Source organism: Nyctereutes procyonoides, unplaced genomic scaffold, assembly GCF_905146905.1.
Source record: "Nyctereutes procyonoides isolate TBG_1078 unplaced genomic scaffold, NYPRO_anot_genome, whole genome shotgun sequence".
Lineage (NCBI taxonomy): Eukaryota > Metazoa > Chordata > Mammalia > Carnivora > Canidae > Nyctereutes > Nyctereutes procyonoides.
Window position 1 is genome coordinate 38329980 of NW_026575052.1, and position 25884 is coordinate 38355863.

The 25884-nt window shown below is 42.8% G+C and overlaps 1 protein-coding gene and 1 pseudogene across 1 annotated transcript in view; both read left to right on the forward strand.

Annotated features, from left to right (window-relative positions):
- Positions 1 to 7365: 7365 nt before the first annotated feature.
- Positions 7366 to 8610, forward strand: LOC129514202 (tubulin alpha chain-like; annotated as a pseudogene).
- A 13468-nt stretch (positions 8611 to 22078) lies between these two features.
- The window catches only part of PDE4D (phosphodiesterase 4D), a 1377381-nt gene continuing 1373575 nt past the window's right edge, over positions 22079 to 25884 (forward strand). The window contains exons 1-2 of the mRNA XM_055331396.1: positions 22079 to 22143; positions 22383 to 22476. The gene's annotated coding sequence lies outside the window, so the exon portion shown is untranslated. The remainder of the gene's footprint in view (positions 22144 to 22382; positions 22477 to 25884) is intronic.

A 25884-nucleotide genomic window follows, 5' to 3' on the forward strand; every position in this document is an offset into this window, starting at 1 on the left:
ACTGATCACAGTTAGAACTTAGGCAAATGACTTAGTTTTTTTGGCCTTCTTTCCTTCATCTAGGAATGCAAACACCTGATTAGGCACTTCTTCAAGTCCTAACAGTTGTAAAACTCAAAAGCAGTCACATATTAATATGGTAGCAGGCATCCTTTGTCCTACCTTGAGTTATAATTTCTGCTTATTTGTCTCCATTCCAGAGGTTTGCATATCCACTAAGAAAGAATCAATTAAGAGCCCAAAAAGAGGAATCTGAAAGATTCTAAGCTATAGGATCTTTTCTTTGTTGTGTGGCAGCTTAAACAGAAGACAAAGCTTGTCTGCTCTCAAGTGTGTGTGTGGATGTGGAGTGCTGGGGCAAGGAGGATGTCCCCGGTAAACCAGGAGAGGGACTTACTGTAATAACTAAACCAACTAAAGAGCTTTAGAGGCATGAATGAGAATTCTTTCATGTCATGATTTTCTGACATTCTCAAAAACTATAAATTGAACCATATTCTTTCTTCTGTGGGGAAAAACCAAGAAAATTTAGTGAACATGTTTTACCTTTTAGCAACACCATCTCAGGACTAATCACTATTTTTTTGTGGGAAATTGTGAGAAAGCATACATAAAGGATTGAAAATACAGGTAACATCTTGGGAGGACGAAGGCTATTGTTCCATCATGTTCACATACACAGTCTTGCTGGGAAGAAAATTCAAGCCTTTCAAAACCAGAATGCATGGTCACTGCAAATGAGGTTACACATAAGCAAAATGCAGCTTTCCCTCCCAGCTTAGTTGTCCCCACGGGGGCAGAGGAGGGAATGGTGGGCTGAGAACCAGATGAGTGAAAGGCAAAGATTGTCAAGAAGGGAGGGACCAGTCCTGTCACATGCTCCTGGCATGACTCAGGGCTGACCACTGCATCAAAGCAACATGGGGACATTATGCCCGTGATAGAAACTTTTTCTCTGGTTGGAGTGGGATCAAAAGAGGACAGGTTGGAAGTGAACTTACCAAGTGAAGACAACTCTTTGGAGCTTTGTTGGTCATTTGTCATTATACCAGGTGAATTGCAAAGGAGCATTTTATGACCAGGGTACAGCCTTCTTTGAGATCTGGGTATAATTGCTTTGGAGGTAGTGGAGAGTCAAGATCATTTGTGATTTAATCATTCAAGATGGTACCTTCCTAGGAAGTTGACTTTTCCTCAAAGTTTTTCTCTTTTTTCTTTTGTTCTAAAAGCATGTTTATTGATAAACGTTACTCTTATTCAAGACAAAGACAACATCTGTAAAAATATATGGGCTGAAATAGTTACCTGTATCAATATAAAATGCATAAAATCAAGCTCTGAAATCCCCAAGTATTGATAATTGAGTTGAGCTACCTCAACTATTTATTTTCTTATTAAAAGAAATTATAGCCTATACTACAGGGTCAAGTAACAGTGTTAACAGTTTCAAACTGAGTAGCAAAATTCCAATTATTTTGATTTGCTTTAATATATGTGCATATGTTTCTTTCTGAAAAATTCAATTAAATATAATGTATTATTGGTTTCAGAGGTAGAGGTCAGCAATTCATTAGTCTTATATAATACCCAGTGTTCATTACGTCATATGCCCTCCTTAATGTCCATCACCCAGTTACCCCATCCCCCCCCACCTCCCTCCCCTCCAGTGACCCTCAGTTTGTTTCCTATCATTAAAAGTCTCTTCTGGTTTGTTTCCCTCTCTGATTTTATCTTATTTTATTTTTCCCTCTCTTCCTCAATGATCCTCTGTTTTGTGTCTTAAATTCCACATATGAGTGAGATCATATGATTATCTTTTTCTGATGGACTTATTTCACTTAGCATAATATCCTCTAATTCCATCCATGTCATTGCAAATGGCAAGATTTCATTTTTTCATGGCTAAGTAGTATTCTACTACTTATATGTATGGTACAAAAACAGACACACAGATCTGTATATGTATACGTATGTGTATATATATGTATACATATATGTATATATGTAGATATATAGATGCATCTTTATCGTGTTTATCCATTCACTCAGTGGACATCTGGGATCTTCCCATAGTTTGGCTATTGTGGATATTGCTGCTATAAACATTGGGGTGCATGTGTCCCTTCAGATAAAACTACATTTGCTTTTGGGGTAATTGTGAATAGTGAAATTGTTGAGTCATAGTGCAGCTCTATTTTCAACTTTTTGAGGAACCTCCATACTGTTTTTCGGAGTGGCTGCACTGGCTTCTATTCTCACCAACAGTATATTAGGGTTCCCCTTTCTCAACAGCCTCACCAACATCTGTTGTTTCCAGACTTGTTCATTTTCACTATTCTGACTGGTGTGAGGTGGGATCTCATTGTGGTTTTGATTTGTATTTCCCTGACACCAAGCGATGTTGAACATTTTTCGTGTGTCTGTTGGCCATTTGTGTGTTTTCATTGGAGAAATGTCTGTTCATGTCTTCTGCCCATTTCTTGATTGGATTATTTGTTCTTTGGGTGTTGAATTTGATAAGTTCTTTATAGATTTATGATTCTAGCCCTTTATCTGATAAGACATTTGTAAATATCTTCTCCCATTCTGGTGGTTATCTCTTGATTTTGTTGACTGTTTCCTTTGCTGTGCAAAAGCTTTTTATCTTGATGAAGTCCCATAGTTCCTTTTTGCCTTTGTTTCCCTTGCCTTTGAACTGTGTCTACTAAGAAGTCTCTACAGCTGTGGTCACAAAGGTCACTGCCTGTGTTCTTCTCTAGGATTTTGATGGATTTCTGTCTCACGTTTAGGTGTTTCACCCATTTTGAGTCTATTTTTCTGTTTGGTGTGAAAAAATGGTCCGGTTTCATTCTTCGGCATGTAGCTGTCCAGTTTTCCCAATTGAAAAGACTGTTTCCCACTTGTTGAAGAGACTGTCTTTTTCCCACAGGATATTCTTGTCTACTTTGTTGAAGGTTGGTTGACCATAGAGTTGAGGGTCCATTCCTGGGTTCTCTCTTCTGTTCCATTGATCTGTGTGTCTGTTTCTGTGCCAGTACCACACTGTCTTGATGATCACAGCTTTGTAATAGAGCTTGAAGTCAGGCATTCTGAAGCCATCAGTTTTAGTTTTCTTTTTCGATATTCCTTTGGCTATTCAGGGTGTTTTCTGGTTCTATTTTAGAATTATTTTAGAATTATTTATTCCAACTCTGTGAAATAAGTTGATGGTATTTTAATAGGGACTGCATCGAATGTATAGATTGCTCTGGGTACCATAGACATTTTAACAATATCTATTTTTCCAACCCATGAGCATGGAACATTTTTCCATCTCTTGGCATCTTTCTCAACTTCTTTCATGAGTGTTCTATAGTTTTCTGAATATAGATCCTTTGCCCTTTTTGTTAGGTTTATTCCTAGGTATCTTACCATTTTGAGTGCAATTGTAAATTGGATCGACTCCGTAATTTCTCTTTCTTCAGTCTTAGTATATAGGAATGCAACTGATTTCTGTGCATTGATTTTTATATCCTGCCATGTTACTGAATTGCTGTATGAGTTCTAGCAATCCTGGGGTGGAGTCTTTTGGGTTTTCCATATAGAGTATCATGTCATCTGCAAAGAGTGAGAGTTTGACTAAATAGTTTTTTAAAATTTGAGTGTCCTTCCTGACAAAATGCATCATGGAGTACAATGCAAAACTAATGAAATTTCCTTGCCATATTAACTTAAGTTTTACATTTATTTATTATAAAAAAAAGAGGCAAGCCTAGGTGGCTCAGCGATTGAGCATCTGCAACGGCTCAGGGAATGATCCCCGTCCAGGGATCAAGTCCCACATTGGGCTCCCTGCAAGGAGCCTGCTTCTCACTCTATCTCTTTGCTTCTCTCCCTGTGTCTCTCATGAATAAATAAATAAAATATTTTTAAAAAAAAGAGAGAGCTGGTTGGCTTGCTTTGGTGCTGGGCAGGATCCCACAGAGAGCACTTCTACCTTACAACTTCCTCTCCCTTGACTTTCTCCTATTAGTTTCCCAAGAATTTCAGAGTGTCTGGTAACAGCTCTGGCTTCTTCCCCTGCCATGTAGTGACCCTGGTGCTGGAACAAACTGGCTCACTGGGTGGGAGTGGTGGGCAGGAGGAATAAAATCATTGTTGTGCTTTAGTGTCCCCTTTTCCTGAGAGGACTTTCACAGCAAGAGAGTCTGTATTTTTAGAATTAGCATGTTCTGTTTCAGTGTTGTGAACATTCATTTTTTAAACCTACTATATTTAGTAAAGGTTTAATTATCTACGTAGGGGAACTAGTTTCAAGCTGTCACTTTTCATTCCTTGCTCATCAAAACAGCCCCCTACAGCCAAGAATGGAAATTTTACCTATTCCTGGTGAGGGCAATGGATAGGAAAAATTGCACTGCTGGAGCTGAGTGTGAGCAGAGCAGCAGGGAAGCCCCTCTCAGCACCCCCCACCCCTGTGCCAGCCCTTCCTCTGTCATTGGGACCTTACAGCTGCAACACACCCTCTCTGGCCTGGGGATGGTGGCAATGGGGATCTGTTCTAGTGCCAGTGAAGTGTTGTCCCTTCCCACACAGAAATAATAATTATATTTTCCAAAATGATGCTCAGGTAACAGGATCTTTTTGTGCCATTTGTAAGCATATACAATGTTGGGAAACTGTGTGCCCTAAATGATGAAATTTCTTGGGTTTTTCAGAGATCCCATTCATTCCTTAGTTTCCTGGCTCACCTTTGGCAGGGCTTTCTCCAAAGTGGGAGGGCTGATTCCAGGTGGACCCAGGCATAAGTAAGTTCAGTGCATGGAGGCCTCTGGTAGGAAATTGGGCAAGTACTAACTGCCACTAAAAATGCTCTGAGACATAAGTATAATATGGTACACATCCACTTACTCATTCAGCAGCTATTTATTGATTGGTTGTAGTATAGCCATGGAACCTGGCACTAATTTAGTGCAAGAAATACAGATGATTAGGTTTTTCTAAACACATTGTAATAAATGGATAATTCAGTAATGAGAGGTCAGAAGAAAAGAAAAGAAAGGTCGTAGGTGTGTGTAACAAAGGAGTGTCAGGTGATTGGGTCAGTGAAGGGAAGTGATGCCAGAACCGTGATTTCCAGTGGTGCTCTCTACACTTACTGTGTATATGAGTCGCTTGGGAATCTTGTTAAAACATAGATTCCTGGGACACCTGCGTGGCTTAGTGATTGAACATCTGCCTTGGGCTCAGGTCATGATCCTGGGATGGAGTCCCGCATCAGGCTCCCTGCAGGGAGTCGTCTTCTCCCTCTGCCTCTCTCTCTCTCTCTCTCTTTGTATCTCATGAATAAAACAAACAAACCCTGTAGATTCCTATTCTGAGTCTGAGGTCTAAGGTAGGGCCTGAGGTTCTGCATGTCTAAATGGCTCCCATCTGATGCTGATGCTGCTGGTACATGGATCACGTTTTGAGTACCAGGGATTCTAAAGGGTGGGATAAGGGATTCTAAAAGGAGGGACCAGTGCAGACATAGTCTGAACATTGGATCTTCTCATCCCCTAGTGAGGCATCACCAAAGTAGTTGTTTCCTACCTTCCATGATCAGTTGTTGGGCTATGTGTCCCCTTGCCAGCACATTTTTCCCCTTTAAAGGGTTACTCTTTGTGTTCACTTTAAACTTGAGCTTTTGTGAATACTGGGGCTTTTATTAAAAAGCACATACTGAAGATATTTTTCCATCCTCCTTAGAATTTGCCGGGAAGAAAAAAGGAGGGCAGAAATATGAATGTTACCTTTGATAAAACTGATGATTAACCCCCAAAAAGATAATCTATGGGGAGAACTGGCAATGCAGTAAAGATCAAATGTGGGTGCAGGAAGACTTCCAGCGGGGGTGTTTGTGGATGTAGATCTCAGACAGAGTTGGCGGGAAAGCATTTTCTTACATAGATGGCGCTCTGAGGGGCAAAGCCAACTATCTTGGCTTTGGAATCATGAGAATGACAGCTGTTTGTGGTGGTGGAGGAGAACCAGGTCCCTGGATCCTATTTCATCCCACAAAGAAATGGGAAAAGCAGAATTGAATTTAAAAAGAATACATGTAGAAATGCCATTTTTGTCTGTTTCCTGATGAGATGGTGGATGAGAGGCTGAATTATGTGTCCTACTCTCTAGCTGCCCATGTTTGTTGGCTGGACAGAGGTCAAAGCTAAAATAAGTGACGTATGCAACCTTGCAATAATGAGTTTCTCTTCAAGCCCTGGAGAATGCCTGCTAGCCTGGAACTGCTCACCATCTTCCCAACATGGAACCAGTTCCAAAGTCCAGGAAGAATGCATGTCATTGAAAAATGAACACATAGAGGCACACAGCAGAGGTTCTGTATAAAGCTAGTATAAGACAAAAGGAGAGGAGGAGACATGGGATATATAGGGCAGAATGGGATTCTCACAGTAACAAGTGGCCACCAAAATGTTGGAAGTTGTGACTACATGACTCTGAGCTAAGGCAACTTAATGAAACAGTCATAAGCAGAGCAATTGGGAGCTTGGGGAAAATAATAAGGATGTCACAGGTGGAGATAAAAAAACTTGCAGAGCTCAGGAAGGAAACAGAAGAGGAAAATGAAGCAATCCTTGAAATACAAGCATATCAGAATAAACACAAAAGAGAATAGGCACTGCTGTCATCACTGATGAATAGGTGAACAGAATTAAGAAAAGCAAGCAAAAATCAACTGGAAATGAACAAACTTAGAAGGGATTAAAGAGAAGGTGAAAGATATGGAAGGCAAAAGAATCGCAACATATGCATTACTGGTATCCTTTAAGAAGAAGCCGGGGGATGATAATAAAGTGCTTTAGAAAATAAAATATGCACGATAGGATGAGCACTGGGTGTTATACCATATGTTGACAAATTGAATTTAAATAAAAGCAAATGTAAAAAAAAAAAACGCGACTTGCATCTCCGAATGAAAAGGCTGCACTGTGTGGTCCAGGAAAAATTTGGTACACAATGAACAACATTGATACATTTCCAAGTATTTCCAAATACTGGCCCTCAAAGACCAAGGAAAAGCCTTTCATTTAGGCAACATAAAGCAAACTATTAAAAGGGGGGGAAATCAAGCTGGCATTATAACAAAACAGACTACACAGTGGCAAGAGGAGGGAATCCTAGCATAAAATATGAGTACCGGAGTGTGTTACTTACCTGACCCCTTAGCTTGTTGCAGATGATGAAAAGGACCCAGTGTCTGCTCCTGTCACCTGCACCTGCTCAGCTGTAGCTGCCATACGTAAGTGCATCTCCATCTATGTTGGCCAGGTTGGCGTCCAGATCAGCAATGCCTTCTGGGAGCTCTCTTGCCTGGAACATGGCATCCAGCCCAACAGCCAGATGCCAAGTGACAAGACCACTAGGGGAGGAGACGACTCCAGCACCTACCTTCAGTGAGACAGGTTCTGGCAAGCATATTCCCAGGGCAGTGTTTCTAAACCTGGAACCCACTATCACTGATGAATTTCACACTGGCACCCATCGCCAGCTCTTTTACCCTGAGCAGCTCATTGCAGGCAAGGAAGATGCTGTCAACGACTGTGTCTGAGGGTGCTATGCTGTCAAGGTCTTCAACTGAATTTGGAAGTGGGCTGACCGGTGCACAGATCTTCAGGACTTCTTGGTTTTCCACAGCTTTTAAGGAAGAACTGGTTCTGGGTTCAGCTCCCTGTTGATGGAACATATCTTGGCCAATTATGGCAAGTAGTCCAAGCTGGAGGTCTCCATTCACCCAGCCCATCAAGTTTCCAGAGCTGGATTGGAGCCCTACGACTCCATCCTCACCACCCACACCACCTGAGAGCACTGCGATTGTTCTTTCATGGTAGACAATGAGGCCATCTCTGAAGTCTGTCATAGAAACCTCTGTATTGAATGCCCAGCCTACTCAAACCTTAACTGCCTTGTTAGCCAGGTTGTGTCTTCCATCACTGCTTCCCTCAGATGCGAGGGAACCATGAATGTTGATCTCACAGAATTTCGTACCGTCCTGGTGCCCTAGTCCCACATCCACTAACGTCTGGCTGCCTATGCCCCTGTCATCTCTGTTGAGAAAGCCTACCATGAACAGCTTTCTGTATCACAGATGACAAATGCATGTGGAGCCAGTAAACCAGATGGTGAAATGTGACTCCCACCCTAGTAAATACGTGGCTTGCTATCTGTTGTACTGTGGTGACATGGCTCCCAATGATGTTATTGCTGCCATTGCCACTCCTCAAGCCCAAACACAGCATCCAGTTTGTGAACTGGTGCTCCACTGGCTTCAAAGTTGGCATTAATTACCAGCCTCCCACTGTGGTACCTGGTGGAGAACTGGCCAAAGTACAGAGAGTTGTGTGCATGCTGAGCAATGCCACAGCCATTGCTGAGGCCTGGTCTTCTCCGGATCACAAGCTTGACCTGATGTATGCCAAATGTGCCTTTGTTCACTGGTATGTGTGTGAGGAGGTGGAGGATATAGAGTTTTCTGAGGTCTGGGAGGACATAGCTGCCCTCGAGAAGGATTATGAGGAGATTGGCATAGATGCTGTCAAAGGAGAGGGTGAAGAAGAAAGAAAGGAATACTAATTACCATTCCTTTCAGCCCTTCAGCATGTCAGACTCAAAAGTTTAGCTTCAACATTAGCTGATAGGCATTCAAGCTTTCTGGTTAGATTGTCTTCACTTTTAACTGTGATCATGCCTGTCTTTTCCATGTATACCTGTATGCTTTTCCCATCATATCTCAAAGTCAAGGCTTTAAGAAAGAAGAAAAATGAGTACCCAAATTTGACCAAACATATGACCCTAAAAATAAATGTAAATTGTCCTACTCATCTATTAAGAGACTCACATTTACAAAGAGAGTGGAATCCAGTTATGTGTAATATAGGAGATGTGTGTAAAAACAGTGAAGCCCATAAAGGCTGAAGATGTGGAGAGTTGGGTAGACACTGCTCTACCCTGAATTGTGTTGCCCCTCCCAATTCATATGTTGAAGCTCTAACCCCTCTTTGTGATTGCATATTGCAGAAAGGGTTTTTAAAGAGTGATTAAGGTGGGGTGTCTGGGTGGCTCAGTTTGTTGAGTGTCTGTCTTGGGCTTATGTCATGATCCCTGGGTCCTGGGCTCAAGCCCCACATTGGGCTCCCTGCAAATTGGGGAGTCTACTTCTCCCTCTCCTTCTATCTTTCCCCTTGCTTGTGTTCTCTTTCTGAAATAAATAAATAAAATCTTAAAACAAAAGTGATTAAGGTTAAACGAGGTCAAAAGAGTGGGACCCTGATCTGATAGATCTGGTGCCCTTATAAAAAGAGAAAGAGACACCAGAATACTGTCTTTGCCATGTGAAGACACAAAAGGTGGCGGTCTCTGAGCCAAGAAGAAAGATCTTATCGGAATGTGACTCTGCTGGCACCCTCACTGTGGATTTTATAGGCTCCAGAACTGTGAGAAAATAAATTTTTGTTGTTAGAGTCACTCAGTCTATGGTATTTTCTAGGGCTGCCCAAACCAAAGAACATAGACAAAAAAAGCAAATGCCAGTAGACTGAGGGAGAGGGAGAGAGCAACAATCGTAACTATCCAGTTGTATTCAGAATAAAAAGCATTAAATTAGGTTAAAAGGGTACTTGATAATAGTAAAAGATGTAACTCATGATGTAATTTAATGTGATTTTAAAAAGTTGTCATGGAAACCACAGTGCCAAAGTCAGAAGCAGCATAGGAACAGACAGAAATGTTTTAATAATAGAAAATTTTAATTCCTAGGTCTTAACTACTGACAGATAAAAAAAAAGGCAAATAAAAATATAGACTCCTTGAATGACAAAACAAGTAAGATAGCTTTCATAGATACAATGAAGCCATATACTTAGAAAACACTATCTTGTCCTTTGACTTACCAGTCAAAATAATTAGTCTGTCATAAAAATTAGATGTCAAGCTATAAAGTAGAAATTCTTCCCAAGTAGAAATAGGCAATATTTTCTGACAGTGCAATGAGATAAAAAATTAATAATAAAAGTAGAAGAAAAAGCCACCTTACCTTTTGGAAACTAGAGAACCCTACTTAAATAATTCTTAAAACTGAAATTGCAGAATTTTTAGAAAATGACAAAAATTAAAACAACATATTAGAGACTGAGATCTTGGTAAAGCAGTGCTTAGAGGAAAATTCATAGGATTAAATACTTAAAATTAGGAATTAAATTAAGAGAATTTTAAATATCCAATATCAGAATTTATAAAATAATGTGCATTAGAGAAAACAGAATAAAAATTAATAAAGATAAAAGCAAAGGTTGATGAATTATAAGACTTTTTATAATGGCAAAACTAAGTCTGCCAGTGGCATCTGAATAAAATATTAAAACTGTTGGCTATAGTCATTTTTTTGAAATTTTTAAAGAAAATTTTAATTTTGGTTCCAGTATGGTTAGCATACATTGTTATAGTTTCAAGTGTGCAATATAGTGAATCAACAATCCCATATATTACTCAGTGCTCATCAGAATGAGTGTCCTCTTAATCCATGTTATCTTTTTTACCCATCCCCCCTCGCCCCCATCTACTTGCCCCATCTACTTACTGACAGGTAACTGTCAGTTTGTTCTCTGTGGTTAGGAGTCTGTTTTTTGGTCTCTTTTTTTTTCCCCCTTTGTTCATTCTGTTTCTTAAATTTCACATATGAATGATATCATGTGATATCAGTCTTTCTCTGACTTATTTCGCTTAGCAGTATACTCAGTTCCATCCATGTCATTGAAAATGGTAAGATTTCATTCTTTTTATGCAATATTCCAGTGTGTGTGTGTATATATATATATACAACATCCTTATCCGTTCATCAGTCGATGGACACTTGGATTGCTTCCATAATTTGGCTATTGTTGCAGTAAACAAACTATCAGTGCAAAGATCTTCAGTAAAATATTAGCAAACAAGATCCACAGTGACCATAAAAGAAAAATAAAACATGACCAAGTGACGTTGATGTCAGGAAAGGTAGGTTAGCTTAGTATTTAGAAAATCTACTAAGACAATTCACCACAATAATGTATTAAAACAGCAAAAGCAAAACCATGCACTTACACCCATGGTTGCTGAAAATGTTGTAAAAGTAAAATCTATTATTGATTATGGAAAAACACCTCATAAGATGGAACTAATCTTATTTTGCCTTAATATAACATATTTATCTTACTGGAACTAATTTTATGTTGCCTTAATATAACATATTTATCTTACCTCAAAAGTCAGCTCACACTTAACGGGCAAATAATAGAAGCATTCATGTTAAATCAAGACAAGGATGTCACTGTCATCCCATTATTGAATGTTAATCTTGAGGTACTTGCCGGCATTTTAGATAAAAGAAATACGGGTTGTACAAATGGTAGAGAAGGAGGTAAAATAACCATATTTGCAAATAATATGACCGTACCTAGAAAACAGAATTCACTGAACGATCACTGCCAGTAATCAGAAGAGAATGGTGTAGTGTGGCTTGGTTTAAAAAAAAAAAGAAAAATCAGAGTCTTTATCCATACAGACAACAATTGGTATCAGGATACAATGCAGGAAAGGACCATGAGTCTAGAGAAGCTGATAGTGAAGTTCACATGGAAAAATAAAAGGGCAAGTAGAGGCCTGAATCCAAAGAGTAATGAAAAGCATGGAAAGGCTCTGATGAACATATATTGTAAAGCTAAAATGATTAAAGCACCATGGTACTGAGGCACAGATAGTTATATCAGTGGAAGGAACACAAGAGAAGACTCATTGCTTTTTGTGGATCACAAAAAAAAAAAAATTGAAAACTACTCTTCTGTGTGTCTTATATAAATGTTCATAAAAATACATGTGCGTTTATACTTGTGTGTGCATAGAACAGCCTTGGAAGTATATTCAAGACACTATAACAGTTGAGTGGCTGGAAGGGGTGGGAGGGGTGTTAGATTTCACCGTATTTTCTAGTCTAACTTTTAAATTTTCTACCATTTATGGTATTCTCTCTTCACAGATGTTACTCTTTTTTTCCCCAAACCAACATAAGATACAAATAAGGTAAAAAATATTGAGGATGGCTAGGGAACGATGTGCTTGGATTGCTCCAGTAAGAGCTCTGAATTCTTTAGCTCCCAGACCCAAACACCTCAAGAGAGACTTCAGAGATTCATCCTGGAGTGGACACATTGATAGTAGAGTTTCATCATTTTCCAAATTTTTCACACTCTGGCCTTTCAACTCTTCATTCAATCTCCAATTGGAGACCACGGGGTGCCTTGTTTGGTGGGGAGGAGGAGATCAGCCATTACCTCCATGAACTCCACCCAGTGGAAGCTGGTGCTACTTTCTTGATAAAACCCAAAAAGTAGTGGTTCCATAAACGTGTGGTGAGTGTCTTGCAAACACAGCTTTCAGCCAAATCCCCTATGTTCCTCTTGATAGACTCCTGCCCCAAACCCCTTCTGCCTGGAAACTCTGGAGCTGCCCACATCTCCGTCTGCTGGCCAGTCTCCAAGACAAAGGGAAGTCATCTTCTGAGAACACACTCCAGTTTATTGGTCGTCAAGAAGAACGCTTCAAGTGTGTTTAAGTTAGGTTTTAGAGGGTAATTCAAACATGGGTGTGTGTATCTTGCCCTTTACAAGAATTCCCATCAGCAAGGCCTTTGATAAGTAGTAGGGGAAGTGGCTATGCAGGAGGAATTGTAGTCTTTGAAGTTCTTTTCTCATCCTGCCCCTTTGGGAGAAGGCCACGTAAGCTACAGGTGGCAGCTGAGTCTTGTAGGCCAAGGCCAGGGTCGTCATCAAACATTTGCTGAGAAACTATCACAAACATAGGTCTGTACTTGGTCACCAGGCACACACTTGGACCGGGCAGGAAGAGAGGGCTCCAGCAGGAGGCCTCCCAGTGAAAATCCCCTGGCACCACTTCCTTAAATCAAAAATCTAAGGTGACAAGAACTCAGAGTGTCTTCAGGTGGCCAGAGCAAGAGGACATCACTAAGGAAAGCGAGACTGAACCCGAGTTTTGTCTTGGGGAGCATCCAGAAGAGTCCAAGCTCTTATGTGTTCCATTTGTAACTTTGGTGTTTGTTTGGTTTTATTCTTTTTTCTTTTTCTTTAAACCCAAAAAGTTTGTCATTTTAGCCACTGCGCCTTTAGGTTTGTTATAACCAAACTGTGAAAGAACCTCGTTTCTACTTCTTTCCTCCCATGGGTTAAACACCAATGATAAATCTGGAACTTCCTCACATGAGAGAAATTACACCTGGAGTTTACCTTCCGTCTGTCCTGTTGATCCTTCACTTTGGGTTCTGATAGAAGAAGGTACCAAGAGAAGCAGTCTGACATGTGTAATTTATTGGGCTTGTTGTAGGGCAGCAAAAAAGCTTTTCCTGAAAAATCCTTTTGCTCAAGGTCTGCCTCTTGCTCAGATCTACGTAGCTGCCCACGCCATTCGGTTTCCCACAGCAAGTTATTCTAGGCTGTCATGTCTGTTTCCTCTCCTCTGAACCTTCCCCCCCCACACCCTCCTCTGTCTCAGCAAGGATTCCTGTTTCTCTTTATTGCCAACTAGCTGTGTGGCTAAGAGCCAGTCACTTGACTGTTGTGGTCTCTTTGTCCTGGGATGTGTCAGAGGGAGGGTGGGGGAGTCCCATGGCGATTGACAATAAGGCAGCAGGAAAAAAAAAAAAAAAAGCTTGCCATTGAGAGTAACCTGGGCTGGGCGCTTTTCCCCATAACTGAGGAAGGAAAGCTAGTGGTGAGCAAGCAGATTCAGTGCTAACATTGTGAGCACATGATCCAGGGAAGAAACATGTATCTCTCAAAATAGAAACAGATTCCCCCCCCCCAAAGGTACCCCTCTGCATCCATCCTTTTTTTTTTTTCCTCTTCATACTGAATTTATTCCAAAATTTCAAATAGCACTAGAGGAAGGCATAAGATTTTTGTGGCTTTCCAAGAGCTGCTTTTTTTTTTTTTTTTTTTTTTCCTGTTGAGTGACTTAAGGATTTCTAAGTTACTTTCCAGCTTGGAAAATCATATGACCTGTGAACATGTGCCATTCCTCAGCTCAAGAAGCCATTTAAAGCAGACTTATCTGCTTTATGCAGGCTATGCTCACTCCCCTCTACAGCCCTCTCCTCCATCTGAAATCTTCTTTGACATTTCTCACAAACCATGAGACTCTTAGCTTCCCTGCCTGAGATGAATGCTTCCATCTGGACTGGACTACTTCGTGCAGCCCGGGAGCCTCCTTATCTTTAAGGTATGGGGCAAAATGTAGAGGAGAGTAGCCATGGTGGTAGGAGCAGTAGTCCTAGCAGTAAAAACAAAAATAAGACTTGTGTGGTAACAGCAGCTCACATTTGTTGAGCTCCTCTTATGGGCTAAGCATTTTGTGTTCGTTATCTTACTGCTTTCTCCACAACAGCTTGTGAGGTGGGTAGTAGTATTACCCTTTTTTTTTTTTCAGAAGGGGAGACTGAGGCATAGGGAAGGTTATGAAACTTGATTTTAAGATGGCGACTGGTGGAGCCAGGCTTCCAACTGAGGACGGTTGACTTCCAGGCTCCATGCTTTTACTGCTATTCATGAATATTTCCCTGTGCTTGTTTGTGTTGTTTCTAAGCTGTGTCTGCTCCGTCTTTCTCAGGAGACCTCTGGAAGGCAGGTTGTGTCTCCTTTCATACCTTGTCGCAGTACTTAACAATAAATAAGCGAGGAACTTCTTGCTGCCATGACCTCCTGGGGGAAAAGAATTTTCAAGCAGGCTACAACTGGGTGGGTTACCTGATTTGGATGACTTTCCCCAGCAGTAGAGTACATACCCCAGGCCATCAGGGTGATGTCAAAGGTTTTGAAGGTTTTGTTTAAGTTGTTTCTCTTTGTCATTTCTTGGCCATCCTTTGGAGTGTTTGAATCGGCTCACAGGGATCTGAATGTGAAAGATATGGACAGCTCACAGAGAGTTATGTTAAGAGCTAATAAAGATTTTAGAGTAATTTCCAACATGATAAGATCAGTGTCCTGGACTGAGTTATTTTGGTACATTAATTTCAGCTTGTTCTAATGGCCTTTGGCCTCCTGCTTAATGTCAATGGAGGCAACAGATTAATTTCCTGTAAACACTGGCTTGTGATGTCTTGTTGCTTGATTCTGAGTTTTACGAAGAACTAGGAATCGTATTTATTGATTAAACAAATTACTATGTTGTGTCCTCTAAAGCCATTGGGGTCAGTGTCTTGCTTTAGCATCTGCAAAACGTTTTATGCAAATGAGTGATCAAGAACTATATCTCAATAAGAGTGTGATGATTCTGGAGTTTTAATTTTAGATGTCTTAAAAAACCATAATCTTGAGATCATAATCATGAGTCCACTTATTATTTTTTAAAGATTTTATTTATTCATGAGAGAGAGAGAGAGAGAGAGAAGCAGAGACACAGGCAGAGGGAGAAGCAGGCTCCCTGCAGGGAGCCTGATGTGGGACTCCATCCCGGGTCTCCAGAATCACACCTTGGGCTGAAGGTGGCTCTAAACCGCTGAGCCACCCGGGCTGCCTGAGAGTAGTCCACTTATTAAGTAATGTTTGGGTTATACTGTGTCAGAGGGAAATAAACAGGAAGGGGCATTTTTAATAGTGTAAAATTTCTTTGAGATATTAAAGATAAACGAAGGCCACAGAGGATCCCTGGGTGGCTCAGCGGTTTGGTGCCTGCCTTTGACCCAGGGTGCGATCCTGGAGTCCCAGGATCAAGTCCCGCATCGGGCTCCCGGCATGGAGCCTGCTTCTCCCTCTGCCTGTGTCTCTGCGTCTCTATTTCTCTCTCTCTCTCTCTGTCTATCATAAATAAATAAATAAATCTTAAAAAAAAAAGAAGAAGGCGGCCGCAGTTGCCCATGTCTGTCTTTAAATCGAGATGCAACTTAGCACTTGGCACTTCTTACCATCTAACTGGGTCAAGAAGCTGTGATTCCTATTGATTCTTCACCTCTCATGTCATTCAGAAAAATATGATTTCTAGTTTTACTTCTCTCTTTTACCAGTTTTGGAAAATGACTTTCTGCCTGTCATCTTAAAATAAGGCACCCAAGGGAGGAAAGGAGAAGGTAAATGTACGAATTTGCTTGATTACTTTCTCGTCCTGGCCACAGGCACTGGCTCACCACCTGTTGGTTTTCTGTTATCCTGCCTTTGTGTTGCACAGGTCTGTTGGATAGTGAGTGAGAACCCTCGTGCTGGAATCATGCTATCTATTTTGAATCCGTTGTGTGCCATTGGGTGTGGTTACCTGTAAAATGGAGACAATAGTACCTACTGCAGAAGGTTGGGATGAGCATTGATGAAAAGCACCTGGTCAGTGTCTACTCCTCACTCTTGGCCCCTGGTGTCAGTTATGATCATTTTATTTCCTTTTGAAAGGGAAGTTCTGGTTTCTGGGCCTACGATCTCTGCCCCTTTTACTGTATTCTATGCAATGTAGTCAGATGCATCTTCAAACAGTGCTGCTTTGATGTTATTATCATTGTTCTTACTACCTGGTGAAGAAAAAAAGAAAATTCACTGGTTTTCCATGGCTATGAAATCAAATTCAAATTTCTCCTTGTGGTATCCAGCGGGTCTTCTATAATCTCACCGGAAGCCCTGGCTTTGACTGACCTTCTATCCTTCCACTGCTTAGAGCACCTTGAGTTGTAGCCACTAAGCTGATGAGCACCCTGGGGATTCTGATACTGAATTCAAGCACATTTTGGGAAATGTTGCTTTAGTGTTAGCATGCTTTGTCTACTATATCACTTTGCCTGTTGCATGTATACGTCTTATTCCTCTAAATGTTATTTGCCTCAAGAGCAAGAACTTGGTCTTTGTTTCTCTGCAGAAAAGAGTTAACATAACAGGCCTCAGACTGCTGCCCTTAGAAAGGCCTGATAGCAAGATTGGCTCTCTGGTATTTAGGAACCTGGTCCTCTGAGTGCTCTCAGTCAACAGTTAACAATGGGTATGGTTCGCTGTACCTAGAGTTTTGTGCAAGAATCTAGTATATACTTCAACACCTGCTTCCCTCTGGGAGTCTGGAATTTTTTTACTGTGCTAGGCAGCAAGTACCTACATGACCAGCCCTCTGTAAAAACCTCGGGCACTGAGTCTATTATAAGGAGCTTCCCTAGGTCGAATCATTGCACACATGTTGCTGCATATTTATTGTTGGGGGATGTGTTTTATCTGTGACCTCTCCTGGCAAGTCTGGATATGGAGTCTTTTGTCTCCCCCTGTGTCTTCTCTTCTTGTGATCTGCGTGTGCACCCTTACTGTGTTGCTGTAAAAAATTTCAGCTGTAAGAACGGTAAGCTGAGTTCCGTGAGTTCTTGTAGTTCATGTCCAAATGTAGGGGTGGTCTTGGGTCCCTCGATACAGCGTCCTTTCCAGAACAGTTCTTAGAGTTAGGTGCTAAGTAAATATTTTGTGATTAAGTGTCGTGAGTCTTGCAACATTGTGGATGCTTAAAAATCCAAACTCCTTTCTTCATACCCTTTGCTGTTCATTTCAGTACTTTTAAGTTATCTGTCTGTGAAGAGGCCACCACTTGTAATGCATGATAGATTCAGTGTTCTTTCACTATCTACCCAGAATGCTTATTCATGTTCTTTTCCTTCCCCACGTTTCAAGCAAGGTTTGATTTTGCCATACTTGTTCTTTTGGGCTTTTGGGAGCCAGAATCAAGGAGACAGATGGAGGGATAGAAGAAGGGAGTCTTGGGGATCAGATTTGGAAGAGGTGTTTGGTGGAGGGAATCTGAAGAAGAGAGGCTCACGAAAGAGCTCGTGTGAGCTGAAGTAACCATCTGAACAGAAGGGGGGATTGTTGCCGTGTACTAACATTCCCTGTAGCACTGTTTGAGAAAGGGAGAAAGAGAATTTGTTGCTTTGAAATTACTTCTAGGCTGCCTCTGAGTTGTTTTTCTCAGACAATGACCTGTGCCTAAGACCAAAATCATGGTTCATGGCTGAGAGTTTAAGTTTTTCATAGAATCTGCTTGAGGAAAGGAACCATACCCGTTGTAGTTCTGAATTCTGTGTGTAAATCCTCAGTAAGTTCCTGATGATACTGAGTGAGTGCTTCATTCCCAACCATTATTGACTACTTTTGACATGCCAGGTACCAGAGATGAACAAGAAATCCTTGCCCACATCACAGAGAGGGGGCTGACTTGTACACACACATTTCCGATCCTGTGTTGTGAAATACTGGTGAGAGAGTATGGGAGGCCAGGGAGAGCGTCTCTCAAGCTTAGCAGAGTGTTGTTCCCAACTAGGCTCCATGATGCAAGAGGAAATAGAAAAACTTACCTAGTTTAAGTACCAAGTAGAAGAGATTAGAGAAAAGGTGCATGGCATGTGTGATGGGGATGTAGGCCTCTAAGAGAAGGGCATCTGGATGTCTTTCTGGAGCCTCAGCAAAGTGTCTTTGCAGCAGAATTCTCTATGGTCTAAGACCTTAACCTTTCAAGTCCAGAAACTTGATTCAGTTTGATTTAAGTTTCCTGAGAAGCTATCTACCTACTGCCTAGGTGAGGAGTCCTCTTAACTAGTGAGACCGACATGTCAAGGAGAATGACCTATTTCTGATGACAAACACAACTGTCCCAGAAACCACAATACTCATCAGCTTGATCATCACATTCTATTTCAACCAACAGACCTTATGGCAAACCAGTCAATAACCAGGCTTGATGAGCACAGAATCAGGGCTAGATGAGTCTATTAAATGACCCGCATGTTTCATGCTGGGGTGGGGTGGGGGAATTCACATCTGTCTTCAGAATAGCTGTGGCCCAAAGACGTTAAACTAGAAATCTGATAATCAAGACTTCTTTGCACCTGGGGCAGAGCTTGAGTGAGCGCCATCTACATTTGCCTCTATGTCCTCAGTTTCCTATGATGATGTGAATGATAACCACTTCTTTTTTTGTTGAGTCATTTTTTAAGGAGATGTGAGTGGTTTTCATTGGACTACAAGACAAGTTCTGCTTATCTGGCAGCCACTGACTCTCTTTAAGGCGACAATACTATGTCTGTTCTGATTGTTAATTTTAAAATAGTTTAAATCGTGAAACAGGGATTGCTTGGGTTCTGATTTCCATTTTGGGGGGTTTGGCAGAGGGGAGGCATCCCATAATACTCTTCATGCACCTGCTGGTGTTGGAACCAAGACGTGGGTACCACCTTAAACTTAATGCTCTCGAGTTTCACTGGTTTACTTATGTTGTGCTGGTGAAGTACTGACGGTTTATTTTTCTCACTGTCTAAATATCAATTTCAGTTGCTGTTGCTGCCTACTTGATTTTCATAGAATTAATTAGCATTAATAATTTTTGCAAATATATTGCTACTTATGAACTAGGAAGCACCATCTCTTAGAAAAGCATTCCGTGCAGTGGTTAAAATCATAAAATCACAGACTGCCTCTGACTTTTCATTTTGTATTTATTGACACTGGTTTCATCCAAGTAAGTGACTTGCCCGAGGTCACATGCCTAGTTAGTAGTCAAGTTGCCATAACTTTGCAACTCACATTATTTTGAATGTATATTATTACATACTGTATTTGTGTTATGTGCCAGTGTCTCTGAAAGAGAACCTATGTTTATTGAGTGGAGGCCTTTGTGTCTTTTTTTTTTTTTTTTTTTTTTTGTACTTCTAGTGCCTAGCATGCAGCCTAGGGATAAAAAAAACGATTTGGATAAATGTCCAATAAAAAGGACAAAAGCCTTAGGTTTCTTTTTTCTTTTCTTTAGGTTTCCTTTTGGGTCCTCATGCGATGTTTCTCCCACTGTATCACATAGAAAGAATACAGCATATTCATTATTCATTCAGTGCCTGTGAATTCAGTGCTTGAGGCACCCTGCTAGGTGCTGGACTGAACAAAGGCAGTAAGGACAGAGCACTCTTGTAACATGCAGAGACCCTAGGGAAAAACACACAAGTGACTAACGCATGGCACAGGTAAAGTGCCCTAAGGGAGACCCAAATGCATGACGATTGCAAACTAGAGAAGGGAACTGTCCCATCTTGTGGGAGAATGAGAGAAGGCTTCGTGGTGGAGGTGATTTGACCTGAATCTAGGAGAGCAGTATCTGAATTTCAGAGATAAAAATAAGCTCATAGATTGGGAGGGCAGGAGGCAGAGGGAGTAGAAATAGGTAGGTGAATGAGTTTCGGAGCGCTGCGGGAAGACTCCCTGAGGTGTGCTATGTGAAGCCAAGTGTACATCTGTGGCGGGAATGGAGCGGAGTGAAGATAGACAGGGAAGTTCCTCGGTTGTGCTGTCTGTCCAGGCTCAGGGCTTTGCACTTGGTTCATCAAGTATGAGAGTGACCGTGGAGGTTATTTGGCAGCAGAAGGCAGGCTGGTTTTTGAAGGGACTGCAGTAGTTGAGGAACAGGTAGGGAGTGGTGGACCACAGGGTAGCAGCTGAGATGGAAAGGAAGGGACAGTATGGTAGCCCGAGTGTATGACATGGGCAATGCACAAGCCAGAGGCTACTAGGCACATGCATTTCCCGCTCATCCCAGCTTACTAAAATTGTCTGTATTTCACTGAGATCCTAGAGGACAGGGCCCATGTGTGTTCATGCACTGAAACGGACATGGCTGGTGGGTGGTAAATGCTTCCCGGATAAACGACTGGAAGTTGGGAAACTGGCCTTGGTAGTGGCGGCTGGGTGTTGGTGGCAATAACAGGTTTCTTTTGGGACCAGCTGGAATTTGGGGGGTGTGGTCCATTTTTCTGATGTGATTTCTGGAAACAGAGACAGGAATGTGGGACAAAGCTTGGACACAAGGGGAAGACTGGGACGGATGTGGGGGTGGTGGTAGCCCATGAAAGTTGGAAGGAAGGAGGAGTAGTAGCCTAATGAGAAAGCCGGGAGTTGAGCGCCCATGCTCTGGAGCCAGGCTGCTGGAGCTCAAAGGCTGGCCGTCCTTATGATTCATCATGTGGTTTCCGTGACTTCACTTTCTCTTGACTCAATTTCCTCTTCTACAAAGGCGGGATAGGAACAGTAATAGCTGCCTTAAACCATGTGCAGCCCTCAGAACAGAGCCTGGAAGGTGGGAAGCAGTCTCTGTAAGCATGAATTCCTCTTATCAAAACCCACTCCAGCTCCTTTGGATGAGTTATCTCGTTCAGCCATTCGTAAGTAGGGCAGTGATGTTGTCCTCACGCCACGGATGAAGAGACTAGTGCCGAGAGGTTTCCTGGTTTGCTCAGATTCAGCTTAGTGGCCAAGCTCACGGGAGGTGATCGTAGGTTCAACTGCAATCTGCAATCCACCGGCAGCAGCTTGGGGGGATAGGTGAAACCCCTTGGCATGAAGTCAGACTCACCAGGGACTGGGGGGGCTGCAGCAGACCTTGGAGCAGGGGCATCAAGTGAGCAAGGCATATGCTGCCAAGATCCACCTGCCCGTCTTCGGAAAGCGAGCAGGTGGGGGGGTGCAGAGACTGGGGTGCTGAGGACTCAGACCAGAGCTGGCTCAGGATATGGTGAGGTGTGGCGACCCCTGGGTGGAACTGTCACAGAACCAGCTGATCTGTGCCTGCTGCAATGAGACAGGCCTGTCCATATAGGATGGAAGCCCACTGAAGGGACTGGGTATGGAGTGAAGCTTGGGGTGCCCACTTGCAGGTGTCTGGTGCGGGACCCTCCAAAAATACTGATACTGTGATCGGTAATGAGGAAATGTGGAGGGGAGCCACTTCAGTAACTGCTCCCTTCGAGAAAAATGCCTCTAGAAGAACCAGCCAGAGCAGAGCGTCTGAGCATGAGTGGGACCCGCTGTAATTTTTAGTGGCAGTTGGTTCCAGTGGAACACCCGGGGTAGACTTTGCTTCACTGCCAGTCCAGCTCTGCTTCCCCCCTTCATTAAGGAAGGAAGCTCATGGATGGTTCCTTTCTTCCCTGGAGTAGGATGTGTTCCGTACACTGTCAGTGTGTGATCTCCTGTCAGAAAGGAGGTCCTGGGGCGCCTGGGTGGCTCAGTCGGTTAGGCTTCCGACTCTAGATTTGTGCTCAGGTCATGATCCCTGGGTCCTGGGATCGAGTCCCATGTGAGGCTCTTTGCTCAGCAGGAAGTCGGCTCTGTCTCTCCGTCTCTCCCCACCTCTCCCTGCTCATGTGCTCTCTCTCTTTCTCTCTCTCTCTCTCAAATAATAAATCTTAAAAAAAACGCACAAAGCAAAAAAAGGAGATTTCTCCCTCACTGTGATTCTCCCCCATAATGAGTGCAGGGCTTTGCATCTGAGACTTCAGTAAATCAGCTCTGTCAACTTCCTGATTTCTGTTTCAGGCCTCAGCAGAACTTCCCATTCAAGTGGGACCACGCAGCGCAGGGAACACAAAGCTGGAGCTGTCTCCTGACCTTGATGTGCCCTGGGGGTAAAGTAAGTTCCTGGGGGCGAGGTGTTGGTCTCACCCCACTCTGGAAGTTTGTCCTCCGGCGGTGTGGTCCTTCCACCTCAGGGAGTGGCCTGGGGCTGCCCTCGGCCGGTGGCAGAGCCTCAGGTGGGGCTCCTGGCTCCCAGGGCCGCAGGACCCGCTGCCCACACGGAGCTCTGCCCTACATTTGGGCATTACAGCAGCTCCTCCCTGACGTTCCGAAGGAGGGTACAGTCTCGTTTATCTCCTTTAGGTTTTCCGCCAACATTTTTACCTGCTGGTGTGAAAGGGTGAGGCAGGTAGACGTCATCCCCTCTCATTCTCTCTCTCTGTTTATAATTCAAAATTATGTTCCCTTTCATTTTTTTTTTAGTTTTTTTTTTTTAATTTTGTTTATTTATCCATGGGAGACAGAGGCAGAGACACAGGTAGAGGGAGAAGCAGGCTCCACGCAGGGAGCCCGATGCGGGACTCGATCCTGGGACCCCAGGATCACACCCTGGGCCAAAGACAGGAGCTTAATGCTAAGCCACCCTTATGTTCCCTTTCATCGTCTCGTTGCTTCCTTCTTAGGATCTTGGAAGGTGGTCCCCGTAATCCCCGTTCTACAGAACGTGAAACTGAGGTTCAAGTGAATTGCACGGACTTGGCCACAATCCCTCAGTTAATAACAAGGCTGAGACTGAATCCTCAGTCTTCTGTCTTCAGGTCTCCCAGGCTGGCTTTTTCTCATTGCCACCCTGCTTTTCTGGTGGAGACTGGAGTGTGCAGGCGGCTGCCAGAAAGGAGAGGAAGTGGAGGCTGGGCTGGGCATCCTAAACAGCTCTCATCCACCATAGAATCATGTGCCCTGATTAATAAAAGAGAAAACGTTAAGTAAATTTATGTCCGTGCGGTTCTTCAATCATATGGGACTTCGAGTCCTCTTTGGTGTCACAGGCTTTAGGACAATGTGACCAGGGGAGTCATCATCTGCCTGCCAGAAGAACAACTGCAAAAGTCAGATGAGGGCCTCGCTGGAGGGAAGGGAGGATTGACATCTAGACTCAGGTGACCCGAGTTTCTCTGTTAGTTGTTGAGCTGAGGGTAGTAGCATAAAGATACTTTCATTTCCCTGCTCCCCAAATCTTGGCGAGGCGAATGGGTGTGGGGAATCAGTTGTGAGTCGGGCTTGATGGTTATGTGAGACTGTAACATATAATTAGTCCGGGAGCGACCAAAATGGGATTGGAATTTGTGGCCACTCAGCAGAAGCTAGCAGGAGAAGAGAGCTTTGCTTCTTAGGGACAAATGATAAATAGGGCAAGGGCCTTGAGCAAGGCTCGTAGGAGCCTTGGTTGCCCCTTTTGCCTGGCACATCTCTGTAATGATCTCGCTTTTCCAGGGCTTTGGAAGGGTCCTTTTCATTCTAGAGGAGTCCTCAGGACTACCCATGTAACCACATTGGCCTTGATAGACAGTGAACTCCAAGGGGCCTTCTGTGCCAGGCAGGGCCTTGGGCTGGCGGATGTGTTCCTGACATGGTCTGCATGGTGTGTGAGTAGGATCCAAGCCAGATGGTGCCTTGTCCTGAGTCAAGTCCCACCCTCAGCCCTGAAGCAGAAGTGCCCAGGTGGGTGGTGGTGATCTGGACACTGGCCTGGGGCCACTGCCCACATTGCCATGAGATCCTGACTCTTCTCTCTTGGGACTCACAGATGACAGGGAGTGGATGAGGGAAGTCAAATATTGTGGCAGGGAGGGGCCGACAAACATGGGCATGGTCAGCAGAAGTCTCACTGCAGTAGGATGCTGAGAGAGGAAAATGTTGAGGTTTGAGAAGGAAGCTCAGAAGTCTCAGTCCTAAAACAAAGGCTTAAACAAAGAGAAGACACACCTCGGCTTGAATATGGTTGAAGTGTGGGGTTAACATCCCATGAAACTGTCTGAGGGGTGTGGGGTGGGATGAGCCCCAGAGGGCATCTGGAGATAGAGGACAGAGGAGGTGATAAAGAACAGAGTCTCACCATTGACCAGAGGCTCCCTGGTTACCAGGCACAGTCCTCCATAGAGAGCATCTACCTCCACGTTTTGCACCCAAATGGCCAGTCAATATGTTCTTAAAAAATCTGTGACAGAATTTCTGTACATTGAATTCTGTTTCGAAGGCACAAGGGAATATTATCCCTTAAAAGAACCTCAGGGGAATCACTTTGGAAAAGCAAAGACCCATTTTGAAGCATAGACACTCAGCCATTGCTTTTAAATCTCTGGATTTTAATGCATTTGCCCAGAGTAGGGTTGGCATTTCCCCCTTCACTAGGTGGGATAGATGGCTTGTGAAGTTTTTTTTTTTTTAATTGTATTTATTTATTCATGAAGGAGACAGAGAGGCAGAGACCTAAGCAGAGGGAGAAGCAGGTTCCCTCTGGGGAGCCTGATGTGGGACTTAATCCCAGGACCCGGGGATCACTCCCTGAGCTGAAGGCAGATGCTCAACCACTGAGCCACCCAGGTGCCCGGCTTGTAAGTTCTTAACGGAGTAATTATTTCCTAGCTATTCTTACTTTTAATGTTAAAGAGTGGGGGGAAACCATTTCATTTGACAGAATTTTAACAACAGGAAAAAGTGATTTAAAAAAAAAAACAAAAAACTCTTCTTTTTCAAGGAAAGGCCTTCTCCAAAAGCACTTTTGGTGACAGTTACCAAAGGACAGTCCTACCAACAGAGGCACTCAGCCTCTAAAAGTCTGACTTTTAGAAAATGAACATTAATTCTTTTTTTTTTTTAAACAGGACACTGTGAGCTCAGTCATGTACACTATGAAAATAATTGGTGTGTGTTAGTACACTTTGTGCCAGATTTCATGCTTGTTGAAAGGTGATTGGATTCAAACCAGCATATTTAAAGGTCAACTGGTTGTTCTTAAACAGTGCAGAATTTTAACTCCTTCATGATCATGCATTTTAACCACATGGCCATTTTAGGAAAGAGAAGAGGCTGCTTACTGCATTTTAGCTTCCTGACCTTTTTGTTCTTAAATTTTTAAAAAGTTCTCAGGGCTCTCTTGTGGATGAAAAGTGTCTGAGAAATGAGTTCTCAGCTGGTATTTGGAAATGGGTGGGAATAGCGACTTAGCTCTTTTTAAACTACTAAATTTAGGTCAGAGCTCTAATGGGACAGCACATATCACATAAACCATGTCTAAATGTCATGCTGCAAGTTCTCTCTTTTTAATAAGTACCTCCGATTTGCTAGTAAGAGCTAGTAACAGCCCTCTTTCTTCCCACTTTTGAATGCTTTTTTTTTTTTTTAAAGTTTCTTGAAAAGCTTGGTGGAGAAACCGCTGTGTAATCTTCAATATTTATCCCAGTCCTTTGATGTTGGATCTGTTTCTGGGTGACTCACTAGGATTTGGGGTTTTGATGACTTT